Source organism: Ictidomys tridecemlineatus, chromosome 5 (genome assembly GCF_052094955.1).
Source record: "Ictidomys tridecemlineatus isolate mIctTri1 chromosome 5, mIctTri1.hap1, whole genome shotgun sequence".
Taxonomy (NCBI): Eukaryota; Metazoa; Chordata; class Mammalia; order Rodentia; family Sciuridae; genus Ictidomys; species Ictidomys tridecemlineatus.
In genome coordinates, this window is record NC_135481.1 from 80,362,040 (window position 1) to 80,382,540 (window position 20,501).

Here is a 20,501-nt window from a genome sequence, read left to right on the forward strand (position 1 = left end):
TTTTTTTTTGTCATATATACATTCTTTTTTTTTTAATGTTGGTTGTTCAAAACATTACATAGTTCTTGATATATTGATAGTAGAGGATAGGAAAGGCAGCAGAATACAACAGACTTGAGTATGTCAATATTTAAATCAATGGAAGTGTAACTGATGTGATTCTGCAGTCTGTATATGAGGTAAAAATGGGAGTTCATAACCCACTTGAATCAAAGGGGTCTTTCTATATGATTCAGGTAACCTTGGTTGTCAAACCTTTGCCTGAGGTTTGGAAGAGGGCTCACAGCACAGATTCAGTGTTTTCAGCTGCTCTGATGTAGGAGATTAAACCATAGTTTCTGTGGTAAACAGAATTATTGCACTAGATGTTTTTTTTCTGGATGTGCAAAACTTAAGAATGTAACTTTCCAATAATCTTAGTTATTAAATATATACATATATAAAAAGTACTTTGAATTTCAGTGTTCTTTGATGATTAAATTTACACATGTGTGTTCTAATAAAAAATCTGGTTCTCAATTTAATTAAGCCAACCTTTCATGTAACATCTCTTACCACTACTAATATTTCTACTATTTTTTCAGTTCTTTAAAATTATTTCACATTCATCAAATAAAAATTGGCAGAGAACTTTATCATATTACACATTAACTTTTATCTCACCAACTCAATCTACTCGGGAAAGTGAGTTATCAAATTGTAATTTAGATTCCCAATTATTATTAATATTCATTGTGATTTCCAATTATGACTAAACTCTGTGGCTTGAGGGGATCAGATAAAAAAGGCCCACGAAATAAAGTCATTCAATAAATATACATCAAGCACTGACAACGTGTGTGATGAAAAGATACCAGGGCTAACTCAGGACTTGGTGGTTTTTGTCCCAGAATGGCTATGGGAACTCAGGCAAGTTACTTCTCTCTGGGCCTTTTCTTTTTCTTTTTTTCCATTATTTAAAAAATTTGTTCTAATTAGTTATACATGACAGTAGAATGCATTTGACATATCATATGTAAATGGAGTATAACTTCTATTCTTCTGGTTGTACATGATGTAGAGTTACACCTTAAGCCAGTCGTGTAATCATATATGCACATAGGGTAATAATGTCTGATTCATTCTACTTTCGTTCCTAACTCCATGCCCCCTCCCCTCCCTTCACTCCCCTCTGTCTAATCCAAAGTACCTCTTTTCTTCCGTAGCTGCTTCTCCCTTATTGTGAATTAGCATCCGAATATCAGAGAAAAAATTTGGCTTTTGTTTTTTTGGGATTGGCTTATTTCACTTAGCATAATATTCTCTAGTTCCATCCATTTACCGTCAAACTGGGCCTTAGTTTTCTTATCTGGAAAATTCAATACGTTTATCATTATGTATAGACATCTATGCTAGACATTCTGACAGACCTCAAAACACATTCAAGGAAGTTAGAGTGTAGGAGAAGAAATAAATAATTATCTACAATAAAAGGCAGCCCATGGCTAATGTCTTAAGGACCATCTTAAGGAAAGTGGTTGATAAGAGCAGCTCTAGGGGTCAATGAGCTGTGGTCACACCTTACCTCTGACGCTTGCCAACAATGAGAACAGTGTAAGTGACATAACACTCTCTCAGACTTTTAGTTTCCTAATTTGTGGGTTTAGAACATCTCATAGGGTGGCTTTGAAGAGTAAATGAGATAATATTTTTATATATAAACATTTAGCACAGTGGTGGGCTCTTGGTAAGTGCATAATAAATGTTAGCTGCTATTATTAACATATTTTCCATCTGGGAGAATTCTGGTGGAAGGAAAATTTAAATAGTGTTTTGAAAGATAGGCTAAATGTTTCTTTAAAAATTAAAAATAACATTAAAAGCAACATAAATAATACATATTTATTGCAGACAAATAAGTGTGGAAAAGAGACGAAGCAAAACAAGGAAAAACACATGGAACTCTAGCAAATGGGTGAGACTTTTAGGCAGAGGTGGTGAGGAAGTATTTCAGGCAGAGGGTCAGGATAGGGAGGTGGAGGAGTGATGCTCACTCACCTGAGCAGAAGCAGAGGGTCCTCTGGGAGAGTGATCTCAGGCTGGATCAAATGGTAGAGGCCTAAGTTCTGGCCTTTATCCAGTAGGCACTGGATGACACTGGTGATGTTTAGGCAAGAGCAACTAGTTGAAAGAAATATTTTAGGGACCGTTTATGCTCTTAAAGGGCTTTCTGAGCCAAGTACCCCCTCCCCCCCCCCAAAAAAAAAACCAAAACAAAAAAACAACAGCAATGACAAAAAATGGAGGAACAGCATACCTGTAATCCTGGTGGCTTGGGAGGCTGAGGCAGGAAGATTGTGAGTTCAAGGCCAGTCTTAGCATGTTAATAAAGCCCTCAGCCACTTAGTGAGACCCTGTCTCAAAATAAAATATAAAAAGGACTGGGGATATGGCGCAGTAGTTAAGTGCCCCTGGGTTCAGTTCCTGGGACACACACACACACACACACAAAAAAAAAAAAAAAAAAAAAAAAAGAGGAACATTTTGTATAAACCCAAGGGAGTATGTGTAGATCAGTACTCTATAAAGAACAACAACCTCTTCTTCTGTAAGCTAATACTTGGATTCACTAGAATTCCTCTTGGGGAATAAACATCCTTTGGGGTAAAGAGGGAGGACTCCCAAACCCCCAAAAGTCATCAATCTAAGGTCTTAGAAACATGAATCTAATAAGAGTATGGACATATTAATTTGGAATAAGAGATGGAGCAGAATAGAATTTCCTGGCATAACAGAAGAGCAAGGTATTGAGAGCTCAGGGTGTAGCAAGTGATGAGAGGTACCTGGAAATGGGAAGGGAGAAAGGGAAATTCCTAGAGCTGGCCAAAGCAGAAAAAAAGACCTTGAGAAAAGAAAGTTTTGTATTGTTTGTGAGATGAATGATGTAACTCTCCTTTTCCATGTTCCCCCACAAAGTGATTTTCAAGCTTGTATTGTCCATCTTTTTTTTTCTTTCTTTCTTGCAAGTGAGTATTCTTTAGGAGAGACCCAAACAAATATGTTTTTGTTTAGGTTTGTGTGGATAAATCCAGAGACTACTGAGACAGACTTGGGTACAAAAGTCAAGGTTATAGCTGACATTAGTAATATAGGCATTGCTATGCTGTGAATGCTTGATGCATTTCAGTTGCCTACAGTCTTTGGTGGAATCCAGAATTCAGCAAAACAGTGCCATTGAAATTGTTCTAGGACTAATGAAGGTGAAATCATTTACCCTAATAGCCCTATGTACGTCATTCATTGATTCTAATGGTTACCTAACACAGAAGCTGAAAAATCTTTAACAAAGAACTCCCAAATCTCTGTTTCACTAATTCACTATCAGTCAATGGGTAGTTTTCCCCAAATCCATAATGAAGAAAATCCCATATCAGAATAAGGATGGAGAACTTTTTGGAGGACAGTTTCAAAGAACCTACCAGCCAAGGTCACAGAAGAACACGTTTGACAATTTACTTGTTTCTCCTCTCGTGATGCTTCCCACGACCAACATCAGCCCTTTCTTTCCAGGATTGTCCACATGTTACTTTCTTACTGCTGTTACCCTGACCAATCTCCAGGTGGAGAGGAGCACCGGGCTGGCATCAGTGTTTGCATAGCACTTGATACAGATCTCTCCTACCCTTAACACATTGTTTCATGGTTCTTTGCTCATGGTTACCCTTTCATGTCAGGTACAGCTGACCCTGCTGGTAATTTACCCTTAGGTCCCTGGAGAGGAGGCTGGGCTCTTACTTTTTGTTATTTTGTGAGGATCTTTTCCAAAAGTCCACAGCCTGGGCAGAGTCCATTTTAGGAAGATTCACTGGCTGGGTGTGGTGGTGCATAACTGTAAAACCAGTTATTGAGAAGCTGAGGCAGGAGGATTGCAAGTTCAAGACCAGCCTCAGCAACTTGGTGAGATACTGTCTCAAAATAAAAAATAAAAAAGTTCTGGGGATATGTCTCAGTGGCAAAGCACCTCTGGGTTCAGTCTCTCGTACTGAAGATTCACTGAAGGCTCCTGGATACTGAGAGGGCGGTGACTGATTTACCTGTCTACTCCATAGACCAGAACTCGGGTTTCTTACAGTTCATTGTTTTGCTCCCAAGCACTTCTGAGGCCAGAGTCAACTTAAATTCTCCTTTTTCATGCTCACACTAAGTATTCCTCAGGCATCACCATTATTTCAGAGTCTAGGACAAATTCACCATTAGGGGCACAATGTTAAATGTTGGATACTCAGGGTCACAGGCAGCTGAGCCACCTGGGTGGGTGCACAAAATCTCATTCTTAGAATCCCCACACTTACTTGATGAATTCTTTTAGACAAATTGAAATTCTTTCTTTCTTTTTTTTTGTTCTTTTTTCCCCAGTGGTGCTGGGGATCGAACCCAGGGCCTTATGAATGCTAGGCAAGCACTCTACCAACTGAGCTATATCCCCAGCCCCCCAAATTGAAATTATTTTTTTTCTTTTAAATTGAAATTCTTAATTGTTGAACAAAGACCCTACATTTTCATTTTGCCCTGAGATTGACAAATTATGAATCAATCCTGGAGATACTTTTTCCTAACCTCATTTAAAGCTACTTCCCAAAGTCCTTATTTTCTACTTTCAGGTTGATGTCTCCTCAAGCCAATGATGTAAGTGACCAAATCGATCATGAGGCAATCCCACCTTTACATCCAGTCCAAGGCTTGATCTTATGGTTCCAACAAGGTAATCTAATAAAAATTGATATTAGACATTTTCCCAAATATGTATATTTTAAGGCTTCTAGAAGTCCTAGATTCATTCTAACCTAGGATCCTCTAGTTACAGATGTTAGAAATGCTATTTATATCAGTTTTTAAAAACTTGTCTTCAATTTTTAGAAGCACACTTGAGTTAAACAGACTTGGGAAATATAGAAGCACTTGTTTATGTATTAGAGTAAGTCAGAATTGCCATTTATTTAAATTCTGATGGTTAGATCTATACTGGGAGGTACTTTATTTTTATTCTCAATAGTTTTTTTTTTAAAGATAGAGTGAGAGGGGGAGAGAGAGAGAGAGAACTTTTTTTAAATATTTATTCTTTAATCATCGGCGGACACAACATCTTTGTTTGTATGTGGTGCTGAGGATCGAACCCGGGCCGCACGCATGCCAGGCGAGCACGCTACCGCTTGAGCCACATCCCCAGCCCCTCAATAATTTTTTTAAAAACATATTTTTAGTGGTTGATGGACCTTTATTGTATTCATTTGTTTATATGTAGTGCTGAGAATTAAACCTAGTGCCTCCCATATGCTAGGGCAAGTGCTCTACCACAGAGTCACAACCCTAGCCCTAAGCTCAGTGGTTTTTAAGCTAGACTAGGAGAGATCTTAAAGAGTTCCATTTGAGCACTTGGGGTGAGAGAGACGATACTGCAGAGGACCACTCTAGGACATATGGGATCTTGGGATCTTCTGTTCTGGTTTCAGACAGTTATTCTTTTTACTTTTTACACTTTGTGCTTATATGAGGTTCTTCCAATACAAAAAAAAATCTTGAAAACTGAACTGAGCTGGTTCATCTCCTTGTACTGCCATTTGATAGAAGAAGCCACTGGAGTTTAGAGAGAATGGATGGGTTGTCTTAGTTAACCCAGATTATCAATTGGAAGACCTAGATAACAAATTTGACTTCTTGGTTCCCAGTTATATGTTGCTGTTTCATTATGGTAATTGTGTCCAGCTAGATAAATAATTTCACTAGAACATAGTGTTAGAGAAGCTCAAGGAACAGGTTGCTTGGCTTATGTTTCCAGAGGAAAGTCTGAATACGTTCTGTTCATTCTAATTTCTCTATGTCCCAGTCCTGTGTCATTATCTTTCAGTATGAAATCCAATAGGAAAATGGAAGGTGTTATTGATAGCCCCTTCAAACCCTGTAATAGAGAAAAATTCTAAACAATGTAATGTCCATTAAATAAATTGTAGTTCACCCATTTTATGTAGAGCATCATACTGCCATTATAAAGAATGAAGTAATCTTACATGTAGACATAGAAAAATGTCTACAATATAATGTCAAGGTAGGAAAAAAAGGTCAACTTTTGTGCTAGTTTACATAGGAAGGGCTTATGTTTGTTTAAAAAAGTTTGTATATACCCTAGCAGAATATTTGGGAAGATGCACACTTTAATGGTTACTTCCCAGGATTGGTGTGGTAGGGAACTTTTGCTTTGACAAAATATTCTTCTTTGCTTGATTTTTTAAAAAAACAATGAGCAGGGGTTACTTTTGTAAAAATAATAAAATCAGTTTTATTTTTTAAAAGAAAAAGTTGTGGTTGTTCTCTCATTGGTAAGAATAGATAATCCAGTTATCAGAGGTTGCTCTTAATTCAACAGTATCCCCCCTCGGGCTACAAAAACAAGTGAGGGCTTTGGAGGTGATCAAAATCCGCAGCCCTAGGCTAAAAAGAATATTTGCTCTTATTCACACTAGGTATTATTTTTGAGTTAGTATAGAGTTTCTCAGTTTAGTTCTCTGAACCCACAAGTCTTTTTTTGTTATTTTTCTTCTAATAATAAAAGCAATGTATATTCATTATATAAAACTGGGAAAATACAGGAAAACACAAAGAAGCATGGGTTTATGGTCCAATCATCTAGAGGTAAATATTCTTAACATTTTATCTTGTTTATTTCATTTCTATATTTTTTTTCCAGTGGATTTGTTCATATGAGGCTGATATTGTGTTTAAGTTCAGAGCTTAACCTGCTATTCTTTTACTTAATTTAAAAAAAAATATTTATTTTTTAGTTGTAGTTGGACACAATACCTTTATTTTATTTATTTATTTTTATGTGGTGCTGAGGATAGAACTCAGATCCTTGCACATGCTGAGTGAGCACTCTACCACTGAGCCACAACTCCAGTCCATACTTAATGTTTTTTAAAAATTTTTTTTAATTATAGGTGGAAACAATATTTTTATTTTATTTATTTTTACGTGGTGCTGAAGATTAAACCCAGTGCCTCATGCTTATGAGGCAAGTGCTCTACCACTGAGTCACAGCCCCAGCCCCTACTTAATGTTTTATCATAAGCTTTTCCATCATAAATTAATTTTATAAACCTCATTTTGAAATATAATATCTTATTACATTCATGTACTTCAGTTAGAAGTACTTCAGTTAGAAGCACAAAGACATTCTAACTGGAAGTCAAGTATGTGGTTCCAAGGGTTGATCAGAGTTGATATCATGGTGACTCATTAGGACGTTCAGAGTAGTTCTGAGATGGCTGCTGAAGCTCCAAATGGCCAAATGGCCTCCATATAGCTTAATCCTAAATGGGAAGACAGGATGGATAGAAAAGGTATGTTATAAAAATATGCTTAAAAGTTCCCCCCACCCCCACCCCCAGAGACAGGGTCTTTCTGTGTTACCCAGGCTGTTCTTGAATGCCTAGTCTCAAGCCAACCTCCCATCCTCCTGTTTCAGCCTCCTGAGTAGCTGAGTAGTAGTGCCTGACATTGCCCCTAGCTTAAAATATACTTTTTTTTTTTTTTTTGGAGGGTGTGAAAGTGGGGGTTTGGGATGGGGGAGGGAAGGAAAACTTTACCAATTATTAAGAGCTGTAAAAATAGTTATACTCTTTGATTTAGTATTTATACATTTGGGAATCCATTTGAGGTAGGCTTTCCCTTATACCTCCCTGTCCAAATCTAGGTCTTATGGACATTCTTGGACTGATAATTGCCATGATTTACCTCTGGGATCGGGCCACTGCCACCTAAACAAATTATCAAGGGGATCAGAAGAAAATCCAGCTATTTGGTAAGTAACTAAAAAACATTTTCTCCCTTTGTATAGGAAAGAGTCTTTCAAATAAAATATTCAAGCGTCCAAGTTTTTTTTTTTTTTTTTCCCTTTTGGATCATTTTCTTTGGAGGAATTCACACAAGTAGAATTACTAAATTGAAGGATGTAAACTTTTTTAAAATATATTTTTTTAGTCATAGATGGATACAATCCTTTATTTTATTTACTTATTTTTATGGGGTGCTGAGGATCGAACCCAGGGCCTACATTTGCTATGTGGGCACTCTACTATTGAGTTACAACTGCAGCCCCAAGGATGTAAATATTTTTATGGTACCATTTATATACTTAAGTTATGGTAAATAATTATTAGAATTATTAGTTATGGTAAATAATACTCTGTTAACAAATACTAGATATTCATTACAGATAGGAATTTTAATGTTTTTCTGTTTACTGTGCTCTAGATTTACTTTTTTTGGGGGGGGTGTACCAGGGATTTAACTCAGAGGCACTCAATCACTGAGCCACATCCCCAGCCTTATTTTGTATTTTATATAGAGACAGGATCTCACTGAGTTGCTTAGTGAGATGTGCTTAGCTTAGTGCCTCACTTTTGCTGAAGCTGGCTTTGAACTTGCCATCCTCCTGCCTCAGCCTCCCAAGTCACTGAGATTACAGTCGTGCACCATAGCGATGGCTAGGTTTACTTTTGAAACAGGACAGTGAAATAAGATTCCCTTACAAACAAAATAAAAGCAAAACACCACTAAAAAATCACTCCAGTTCCATATGTTGTCAGGGTTTTCTTTAGTAATTATTGAATGAACTGAAACCGGACACAAGTCACAATTATACTTTCTATCTCTGAGAACAAACTCTGAGGTGAGCATCATCTCTCGTTGAGGAATTTGGAGCTGGATGTCTGACTTGATCTGCCTCCCTGTTCTTCTCATTCTGTCTGCTTTAGATTGTTTTATCATTGACCACTTCCTTATAAATGTAGTAGCTATGGAAGGGAAGATAAGGTGAAACTCAGTTAATTTTGCCTTTATTACTGAATGAGGAAAAGATTGAAAATTGTAAGAAGCTAAAACAGTCAAAGGGAGGAATTTAAAATATCTCCCTTCTCCTTATCTTTTCATTCTCTGCCTCAGAAGATTTAGTCAACTGCAATCAGATTTTTTTTCCCCATAAAAGTATTAGTCACACTGGATTCTTTTAGGGGAAAGATAGCAATATGTTTAAAGACCCAGGAGAACTGTTTTGAGTGTTAAATAAAATTTGGATTCTAAAGAAAAGTGGAAGGATTTGTTGGCATGACTCTAATGGATTAAGGCTTTGCAAGTGAGTGTGCTAATTAAGTCCACTTCTTTTTTCCTCTGTGTGCCTTTTCTTACCTACCTTGAAAAATTATAGTACCACCAGCACTTTAACAAAGACCTCTCCCTGTACTTACGGAACCGACAGGACCCGCTGATGAATTTGAGGTTCCACCCCCTTGAGAATCTGTTGAGATTTCTCTCACATGTTTCTTAAGTTTTATCTTAATCTTGTATAAAAGATAATCTTTAGAAATTCTTTCCTCTGTAGACTGCTCTGTTTCCCCATAAAATACACTTGCAAATAAGTCTGCAGATTTTTCAACACAATGCCTGCAGCAACGTCCATGATAAATCCTTTCCTGGCCTCAGCTTTCTGTAACCTTCTCCATCCCTCACAATGACACACACTTTCTCTCATTCATCTTTTATTACAATTCAATATTGTGCTTGAATATCATTAGCTTGTATGCAGCATCCCTTTCTTTTTTTTTTCTTTAAAGGACAAACTACTGTTGTTGTGCACATTTCATCTGGAAATTGACTTTGGTGTTATAGGTTCTAATATATTTACACAACAGGTACAGAAAGGTATTGGAAAAAAGAAGAAATATTTTTAACATCGTAAACCTCTAGCAAAAATATGTGTGTAATAGAATCTGGTACTGTGGTATTACACACATTACAACTGTCACTGTGACTTAGAGCCTTAGTTTAGCTGAAAGAAAATCTATAACCCCAGAAATGCAACAACGCCTGAGTCACAGTTCAGGGTAATAAATGTTTTTCACAGAATACTGTAATCCATATTTCCAAAGCTGATGCAACAAAGGAATTTCTACTAGAAATCTTTCAATTTCATGGGTGGAGGCTCCAATGCAGAGAGAAACAGAAAGAGAAAAAAAATTATTTAGAAAAAAATGATCCACTTGAGTGACATGATAAACTGCTCGGATGTTCAGAAAACTTAGCCATCTGAATAGGGAATTCAGTGGCCTTATACTCTCCTCTGATAAAAGGCCAGAGAGGGCAAACTCATAGCTAACTTGATTTGAATAAGTTTAAGGGTGGATTGTTTCTCTTTTTAAAAGGCATGTTATCTTTAAGAGAGTTGTTTTATGACTAAAACAAGCAATTGGGAAGAGGAATTCCAGACTTGGATACTGAAGGGCTTTCTGCAAATTGGGGAAATGAGGGAATAAGGCCTCCTTTCATTGCCTTTGTATTGGCCTGGACAGGGACTGATGTTCTGAGAAACATTCTCTTGTGCCTGGGGGATGCCAGCTGTGTTCTCCAGACTTTGATGGGGGTGGGGGCAGATAGGATCAGGATGGCAAATGGGCAGCAAATAGAAGGTCTGATAGACACACTGAAAAAAAGATGGTGACTTTAATTTGGCAGCCTTTATTCTTGTGCTTTTTCTGATCATCTAGAACCATCTTTTTTGAAATGAGAACAGGAACTAGAATTTTTTCTTTTTTGTTTTTTTTGAGGACATGAATAGGGCCTCCACCTTGAGCTGTGGACTTTAATATTACAAAAGAGGCCTGGCATTTCATCTCTGTGCCATGTGATTACCTTCCTCTCATGATAAACTCCTACTCATTCCTCAAGGCCCATTTGAATGTTCCCGTAGACATGATTTTCTCCTACTTCTCAGCTCCAAAAGGAGCTTATTTGTATTCCTTTATACCATTATGATCTCCTAAAGTTAGTAGCTCACATGGGCAGCAGATCAATTTGCTGAAGTTCAATTCCCCAAAGTCGTTTAGCCAAATTAAATTCACCAAAAGTCAATTGAGGAAATCAATTTGCCTAAAGCAAATTTTTCTACAAGTCTGTGATTTATTCATCATAAGTTCCTTGATGGCAGAAACCTTGTCTTATTCACTCTTGATGCTCCTCCGCTACTCAGAACATATTGCTTGGGGTATTGAAGGGTTAGTGGATGCTTATTGCTTATTGAAATTAATTGAATATAATTATAATACAGATGAAATAGTTTCATATTACTCTTGATTTCCCTTATGTTTTCTTTTTTCTATCTTGGTTAAAAGGTACAGACCATACCTAGCTGGAGTATCGAGACCTTGAGAAGTTTTTCTGCCAAGTCTGTCCTGTAGGCATAGAGCTAGGATAGATTTATGTGAGAATTTCAGCCCTTTTTTGGAATTAGAATCTCTTGGCCTCTCAATAGCTTGTGTTCTTTTTGCTTTACCGAACTTCTTAGATGAATTTATCTTTGTGTACATTTATTTTCTGGATCCTTTTGTTTAGTCTCCTTGTTGCAACATTATAGTTGATTCATCACCACCGATTGTTCCTGTAGACTGAATGTTTGTGTCCCCCTAAAAAAAGTCCCTAAAATTCATATGCTGAAATCTAACACCCAGTGTGACAGTAGTTGGGGATGGGGCCTTTGAGAGGTGATTAGATGATGAAGGTAGAGTTATCATGAATTGGATCTTTTACGGAGATTTCAGAGGGCTCCTCAGGCACTGGTACCATGTGAGGATACAAGGAGAAAAGGGCTGTCTCTAAACCAGGAAGAGTGCCCTCACCAGATAATGGATCTCTGAGCACCTTGATCTGGGACTTTCCAGGCTCTACTACTGTAAGAAATAAATTTCTGTTGTTTATAAGCCAATTAGTCTATAGTATTCTGTAATAGCAACCTGATGGGCAAAAACAGAAATTGGTACTAAGAAGGGGAATGCGGCAATAAGAAATATCTGAAAATGTGAAAACAGTTTGGGAACTGGGTATTGAGTAGAGGGAAGAGGGGTTTTGAGGAAGATGCTAGAAATATGGATCTTAAGGGCGATTCTGGTGAGGGTTCAGAAAGAAAAGAGAACTGGAGTGTAAACCCTCAATCTTAGGGAATGCCTGAGTAAAGATGAACAGAATGTTGGTAGCAATATAGACGGCAAAGGCCATTCTGTTGAGGTCTCAGACAGAAATAAGGAACATGTTATTGGGCACTGGAGGAAAGGTCATTCTTGTTAAAAAGTGGCAAAGAACTTGGCTGAGTTGTGTGCACTCTAGTGTTTTGTGTAAGGTACAACTTGCAAGAGATGAAATTGGATATTTGCCTGAGGAACTTTCTAAGAAAAATGTTGAAGGATTAGACCAGCTCCTCTTGACCACTTAGAGTCAACCTCAAGAAGAGAGAAATGACTTAAAGATAGAATTTTTCAGCAAAAAGAAACCAGCATTTAAAGTTATGGAGCAGTGTATACATACTGAAAAGAATGAGAAGGCGTCTAGGATGTGACCCAATGACTTTCTTTCTTTTTTTTAAAATGTATTTATTAGTGCATCATAGTTATACATAATAGTGAGGTTCATTTTGACGTAACCATACATGCATGGAGCATAATTTGCTCCATTTTAGTCCCTAGTACTCTTCCTCTTTACTTCCTGTCTTCCCTCTCCCTATTCCCCTTCCTCTGCTCTCCTTCTATTTATTTATTGCTTTTTTAAAGTTTATATTTTATAGATATAAAGCACAATTCCATATGAAGGTGGAATTCACTGTGGTATATTCATCTAGGTATGTGGCATAATTTGGTCAATTTCATTCTGCAGTTCCTCCCTTTTCCCACTCTCCTCCCTGTCCCTCTATCTCCTTCCACTGCTTCACTGATCTCTTTTCTATTTTTAGTGGATCTCCCACCCCTTTTTCTTATTTGGTTCTAGCTTCCGTTTATGAGCAAATGATTTTTGATAAGGAGATTATTCAGTCATCTTGACAAAAGGGAAGAGATGGTCTGCAAAACAGTGGAAAAATGACCCTGAAGGAAGTTTGGAAATCACTGGGGCTGCCATTCCTGTCATGGGCCCAGAATGCCAGGGCCTGGGCAACAGAGTGGTTTCAAATGGTGGGTCTCTGTCTCTGGTTCAGTGGGCCAGGGTGCCCCTACCCAGTGTCTCACAGGTGGGCTCCCCTCAGAGCACTGTGGCATGGGCTGTGGCCTGCAGAGCCATGTGAACATGGCTGCCTCCACGTAGAATTCAAAGGACAAGCCCATCTGAGAGCACCACGGACACAGGTCCCCAGCCTGAAAGAGCTGTGGAGTCCAGGCAGAAAGTCACTGCAGGGCTTTCCCATTGAGCCCTGGGGTTGATTCCCACCCCATGGCATGGAAGGCAGAACACTGAGTCAAAGAGAAAACTTTCTGTGCCTCAAGGTTTAATGCGGTTTGCCTGAGTAGGTTTGGGAGTTACTTGGAACCTTTCACCCCTTTCTTCTTGCCTATTTCTCTCTTCTGGAATGAGAATGTCTGTATCATGCCTGTCTCATGATTGTGTTTGAGAAGCCTGTAACTTGTTTGGTCTCACAGGTTCACAGTTGGAGAGGAATTTGTCTTGGGATAAATCATACCTTGAGTCTCATCCATATCTGATTTAGATGATATTTAGATGAGACTTTAGACTTTTACGTTGATGCTAGAAATGAGTATAGACTTTTGGGGTTTCCGGGATGAAATAGATATGTTTTTTAAATTTTTATTTATTTTTTATTGGTTGTTCAAAACCTTACAAAGCTCTTGACATATCATATTTCAAACATTAGTTTCAAGTGAGTTATGAACTCCCATTTTTACCCCAAATACAGATTGCAGAATCACATCGGTTACACATTCACATTTTTACATAATGCCATACTAGTGACTGTTGTATTCTGCTACCTTTCCTATCCTCTACTATCCCCCTCCCCCCATCTTCTCTTTCTATCCCATCTACTGTAATTCATTTCTCTCCTTATTTTTTCTTCCAATTCCCCTCACAACCTCTTTTATGTAGTTTTTTATAACAATGAGGGTCTCTTTCCATTTCCATGCAATTCCCCTTTTCTCTCTCTTTCCCTCCCATCTCGTGCCTCTGTTTAATGTCAATCTTGAAATAGATATGTTTTATTATGTGAGAAGGGCATGAACTTTGGGGGGCTAATGATGGAATGCTATCGACTCAATGTTGATGTCTCTCCAGAATTCATGTTGAGGCCTAATCCCCAGTTTAGAGGTGGGGTTTTGGGGAAGTGATTAGGCTTTGAGGGTGGAGCCCTCATTGGGATTAATAATTTTATAAAAGAGACTCCCAGGAGCTCATTGACACTTCTGCCATGGACAGGCCCAATGAGAAAGTCATGAGCACCTTGATCTTGGACTTCACAATCCCCAGAATTGTGAGAAATAAATTTCTGTTGTTTATAGATCATCTAGCTTATCATATTGTGTTGTAACAGCCTAAATGGACTAAGACTGTTATGAGAAATGGATCAGACAGCTTTTCTATTCTTTCTGAGAACTCATATCTCAGACATCAACAGTACACAAAATCCAGTGAAACCAAGACAAGCAAGTGGGACCTCTGTGGATGAGGGTGGTGATATGGATGTGGAAACCCTGATAATTGCTCACCATCAGCCACTTTACCACTTCCCTGTCACAGAACCCCATTTTACTAAGGGATGAGGTGGGTCATCTCAGTGATGGTGGGGATCTCCCTAATTTCAGAGAGTAAATAATGATTAGTTATTGTCAGTCTTAGTAATCATTCCATTTGCTAGTGAGTGGTTTAGGAGTGCATATCAACTGGCCAATGAGATGTAAAGAAATACTGGGGACTTCAAGAGTGTTCTCTTTTTTTTAATTTTAGGAAAGGTAATAATTGGTACTGGTTTTTTTTTTTTTTTTTGTACGGAAGATTGAACCCAAGGGTGCTTAATCACTGAGCCATATCCCCAGCCCTTTTTTTGGTGTTTTTTTTTTTATTTAGAGACAGGGTCTTATTGAGTTGCTTAGGGTCTTGCTAAATTGCTGAGGCTGGCTTTGAACTCTCAATTCTCCTGTCTCAGCCTCCTGAGCTGCTGGGATTACAGGAGTGAGCCATTGCCTCTGGCCTGGTACTATTTCTTCTGACCACAAGGAAAAAGCCATGAGAAGAACTAAGAGGTGGAGCTCAGACAAACCCTGAGCCACTAATGAACTACTGCTGGAGTGACTTTGCCTCAGACTTTGCCCTTATGTCTTGGTACCTGGGTTTTTTGCTATTTCCAGCTGAAATCATTCTAACGAAAACAGTAGGCATTGTGCTTTATGAAAAAGTTGAGCTCTCTAGCAATAAACGTTTGGTAGAGTGTCCCCTGGAACTGGGAGGAAAGCAGAGGTAAAGTGTGAAAAGCTGGATTCTTTGTGTGGTATAAACCCATGTCTCACACTGCTGGAAACCTGAGTCTCTCACCTTACTCCATCTCTGATCCTCATAACACCCAGGCTAAGGATTTTGGAACATTTCATTTTAAATGTTGTTTTTCTATCATTCTGGCTTTTGGAGTTTATTGGAATCAACTCATCAGCTGTGTCTGGAGGAGCAGACATTTTGGATCAGGGTCTGGTTTGAAGGAAGAGCAAAGGCAAACATATTGTTTAACAGGCACTATGCAAACGTGTTTCCTGGTGCTGGAGCTGCTGTGGTGAGCTTGGAATTGTAAGGATGCAGGAGAAATCTAACTGCAGTCAAGTACCCTGAGCAACTTGGCTGCAATTGAGGCACATTTCTAGTGTACCTGGCCACTGTACACCTGTAGGCAGTGTTTCATTGCTTATCTCTCTTTCCTGACTCCCTATAATCTATCTTATTGGTTAACAGTTTAAACAAAGACCATTGTTTTTTCTTTCAGTGTTCTAAGAATTTGCTTTTTAACCAAGCAAAGGCCATTATTTTTTTGACCAGTCATCCTAGGAAAGGCCCTTAGGTAGGGCTCCAAGTTCCTGCAGAAAAACAACAACAAAAACAAACCAAAGCAGGCTGGTCTTGAATGTGGATTCCTTGTCTGTTGTGCTTATATGCCACTGTGACTTTGACAGGCACTAGTCACAATTGGGCTTGTTTGCTTCACTGCCATCTTCTGAAGCTATGCCAGAGAGACAACACAGAAGTCAGAGCCAGGCACCTTCTTGTTGGTGCCTCTGGGGTTTTGTTTACATAAATCTATGCAAATCTAGCATGGAGTATTTTCCCTTCATTTCTAGCTAGGGACTAAGGTCTAGGCCTCACCTCTGCAATTTGAGGACTGACTCCTATATTGGTGGTTCTGCAGCAGACAGGGTCATAGCCCTGTAGTGGCCAAGTACTGTTTCATCTGCCCAGATCCTTTTCCTTTCTCTTGGGAAGGTTCTCCAACTTTTAATTTCCAGTGATTTTTTTTAATCCTAATACAGTTGTGGAGCAAATGGATAATTATGTTGGTTTCAAGGAGAAATTGAGTATTTAGAATTAGAAAAAGGAGACAAAAGAATATATTCTAGTATATTAAAATAAAAATCCCATGGTCCCTTATTAGAAGCAGTGATCCCATTTGAAATGCATGATGCACTTTTTTTCTGCAGTGCCATTTCAGAGGTAATTGTGATTAGAGAATAGTATGAAAGGGTTTCCCAGGTCAAAAACCTCACAGGTCATTTTTCCCCCCTTGGTACTGGGGATTGAACCCAATACTGAAATTGAAGTTTTGAGATGAAACTGGATCCATTCTGCTTCTGCTGGCGGGTAGGGTCTGCTGAGTTTGCAGGACTCTGCATCAAGAAGTGTTGTATGTAGCTCTTCATAGTGGACTGTGCCCTCCAGTGTAGCAGCAGACCTCAGCAGCTCAGTATCAATTTCTTCTTCTTTCTGGGTTCTTGTCTTGAGAATTTAAAGAATGAACTCTACAGACCAGGATGAGTAAGTGTAAGAGTAGGCTTTATTAAATAGAAATAGAACTGTTGCAGTGCAAGAGAGGACCGGATATCTGTTGGAGTGTGTTAGCATAGTGGGACACTGATATTGGTTCAAACTTATGCTAATTAGGGTTTAGAGGAAGTGTCAATGCTATCTGTCCAAATTTACACTAATTAGAGTTTGGAAATGTACCACTGCTCACTCTCAAGTCCAGACTTCCATTCAGACTGACCTACTTCCATTTTCTTTTGGCAAGCCGGGAAGTGGGAGGTCAAGGTCATTGGATGGTTTACACTCACAGGTTCCAGGCTGCAGAACTGCAGTGGAGTGGACTTCTGCAGCAGGTGACTGTCCCATGCCCAGGCCTGGTGACCAAAGGATGACAGGCCAGCAGGCCTTGGTTCACGGTAGTTCAGGACCACCACACCTGCATGATGAGTTCCATGGACTGCGGACCATGCTTATTCCCTGTGCTCCAACCCACCTGGGCTGCCACTCTGCCTCTCCACTGCTCTGCTAGGCAGCTAGGAGCCATGTTAGTACCTTGTGCATGCTAGGCCAATGGTGTACCATTGAGCTACACCCCTAGCCCTGCATTTTGTCATTTTTTTTAATACTTACCAATTCTGTCCATGGAAAAGACAAGAGAAATAATGATCAGTCTATAAATGGTACTGATCATCTCTTCAAGCCATTTTGTGGTCTCTAAATTCCATTTCCCTCTAAAAGGACCTAGAAAACTTCTTGGGGAATGGCAGATTCCAAGTTTGGGAAGAAAATATACAAAATGAGCCTGGAATATCTTATCATACTATAAACATGAAGGATGCAGCCAAAAATTATTAGAGATATGTCAATAAAAGAACCTGATGAACTGATTTGAAGACACTCTCATTGGCCAAAGATAGGACAAACTGAGCATCAATGAGGATAGTAATTGCAATACATTTAAACACCAAGAATATCTTTAAATCCATGAGCATGAAGTATTATTTTAAAAAAAACCTCCGGAACAACAGTTTTTAAAGAACACTGAGGAACAAACTCACTATTTGAAATCAGGCAGATAAAGGGAAAGAATCGGACATTTACTCTTCCTTTATGTGTTGTACCCTCAGGGAAGTCCCCCCCCCCTTCGGATCGAACCCAGGGCTTTGTGCATGTGATGCAAGCACTCTACCAACTGAACTATATCCCCAGCCCAGAAGTTTCTCTTTATACAGTTACTCCAACTAACATATGAATAAACAGTAGTAGAATTGGAATATTACCTTTTAAAATCTCTAATAGATTAATGAATGTTGGCAGTGATCATCACAGGCTGCTAAAACGAGTCAGCCACACACAATAGTACCTGCAAAGTGTTCTTGATTTAAAAAATTCAAACATGAATCTGATTGAACCTAGATCTAGCTGTGAAGTTTCGGGAAATAAGAAAAGTGCATGTTAAATGATATCATGAGGATACAATCAGCAAAATCCTGACTGAGAAATGCCACAGGACAAACTGGCTTCGTCAGGAAACATATCACAGGCAAAAAAAGCTGAAGGTGAGCTGACAGAATAAAAGTGACTTAAATAGGCTAATAATGCAGCCTCTACTGTAAGTCAGAAGCCCCAAGATCCTATGGAGGGTCACTGGTACAAGTGCCAGAGTCCAAGGCCAAACAACCCCGTGTCTGATGTCCAAGGGCAGTAGCAGCTGAAACATGTCCCCCTCCCGAAGGAAAATCCTAGGGGCTGGAGGTAGATTGAGTTGTTTCCCCCTTTTCTTCTGCTTTGTTGTTCCATTCAGGCCTCCAGCCTTTTAGATGCTGCTGCCCATATTCAGAAGAGTTTTCCCCACTCCACTGATCCATAGGCCTATATACTGGGAAACACTCTCAGATACAACCATAGGTATGCTTTATCATTTCCTAGACAACCATCAGACTGCTTAAGTCGACAATTAAAAAACTAATCTTTGACATTCAAGGTGAGAAAATTTACATCTAAAAATGTGCTAAAGCAAAATATATTTATAGTATACATGGTCATTGAAGGGTTTCTTTGTTGAGTGAGAAAATGAAACTTTTCTTTTAAAATCTGTTGATATGGTAAATATTATTAACACATATTCTAATGTTAATCAATTAAATGAATCCATCAATTAAATTTCGACATGAAACCAACTTAAAAAAAAAGTGAGTTCAGTGACTTAGTAGGATCTTGGTTCAAACAAACTTGGGGAAATTTTTATGAGACAGTTGTGAAAGGTTGAACATTGGATGTTGAATGATATTAAGGGATTATAGTTAATTTTTTAGGTTTGATAGCAATATTGTAGTTGTTTTTAAAAAGAATCTTTTAAAATTCACAGATAAAAAGATATGTCATGGATTTTCTTCAAAATAATTACAGGGGAGTATGTAGAATAAAAAAACTATTCACCACAAGTTGATAATTGTGGAAGTAGGATGATAAGTACTTGGAAGTTAATTATACCATCCTTACCATTTCTGAATATATGTCTGAAATTTTTCATGATAAGAAGTAAAAGAAAAAAAAAACCCCAAAACACTCTTACATCAATTGAGTTCTTATTATGCTGTGTTCTAAGCATTACTAATTCAACTAAACTTTGGAAGGGGTCTAGAAAATGCTATGATGGCAGAAGGCTTATTTTGAGTTGAAGGCATCTGAGAATCAACAGATGCAGGAAGAGACTTTCTCTGCACTCCTTTTGGTTGTGTAAAATCAGAACCTTCCAAAAGAAGTCAACTTTTATGATTCCCTACTTCTGGGTGGCTTCTTGTTCTAGATGGAAAAAATAACTTTGGTCATTGGAGATAAAATTCAGCAGGGCATGGGAAATTGTATAAACATATCTTGCTAAAATAAACCTTACCTTCCATTAATTCCCTCATATATTTCTCAGTACTTCCCACCACTTACTATCCCTTGAAATTCCAACCCCATCCTCTTGTTAGCTGGTATATAACCCCCCAATTCTAACTGCTTCTTTGAGCCACAATTTTATGTGAAATCCTATATATTATGCCAATAAATATCTGTCTTTCCTCTTACTAATCTGTCTCTTATCGTTTTAATTCCCAACCATTAAATCCACAAAGATAAGGGAAAAGTTTGTCTTCTGCAACACCTCACAGAATCCTATTATATAGATACTATTATACCTATTTTACAGATGAGGCAAATAAGTCACAGAGATTACGTGTGTTTTTCCGGATATGCTAGGTTATATTGGAGCAACAACCACTACCAGATCTAGCTCATCATGACTTAACAATAATAGTTTGTTTCACCCATGCAAAGTGACTCTCTGGGGTATCAGTTTTCCATGTGGCACATGATTACCATTTTAGACTGCTTCAGGATTATGGCATCTGCATATGAACATGATTGCCAAGTAATGAAAGAGAGAACATGCAGAAGCATGTTAAGAATAGCTTTTGAATGCTTCCATCTAAACATGTCAGCTATCATTTTTGTTCATATTCTGTTGGCCTTTAGCTTCAAGGGGATGGGAGTGTCCAATACTCCTAGGTAATAAGAAATGGAGAATCAGTGTATCGGACAGAATCAGATGTCATGAATGGGGAAATTGAGGGAAGTTTAATAAAGAGCTTATCTAT

The 20,501-nt window shown here is 38.4% G+C and overlaps 1 long non-coding RNA gene across 1 annotated transcript in view; it reads left to right on the forward strand.

The window, feature by feature from the left end:
* The first annotated feature begins 1,462 nt into the window (after window positions 1–1,462).
* LOC120886853 (uncharacterized) overlaps window positions 1,463–20,501 on the forward strand; it is an 88,262-nt gene continuing 69,223 nt past the window's right edge. The window contains exons 1-2 of the long non-coding RNA XR_005729980.2: window positions 1,463–4,741; window positions 7,727–7,834. This is a non-coding gene — a long non-coding RNA (uncharacterized LOC120886853). The remainder of the gene's footprint in view (window positions 4,742–7,726; window positions 7,835–20,501) is intronic.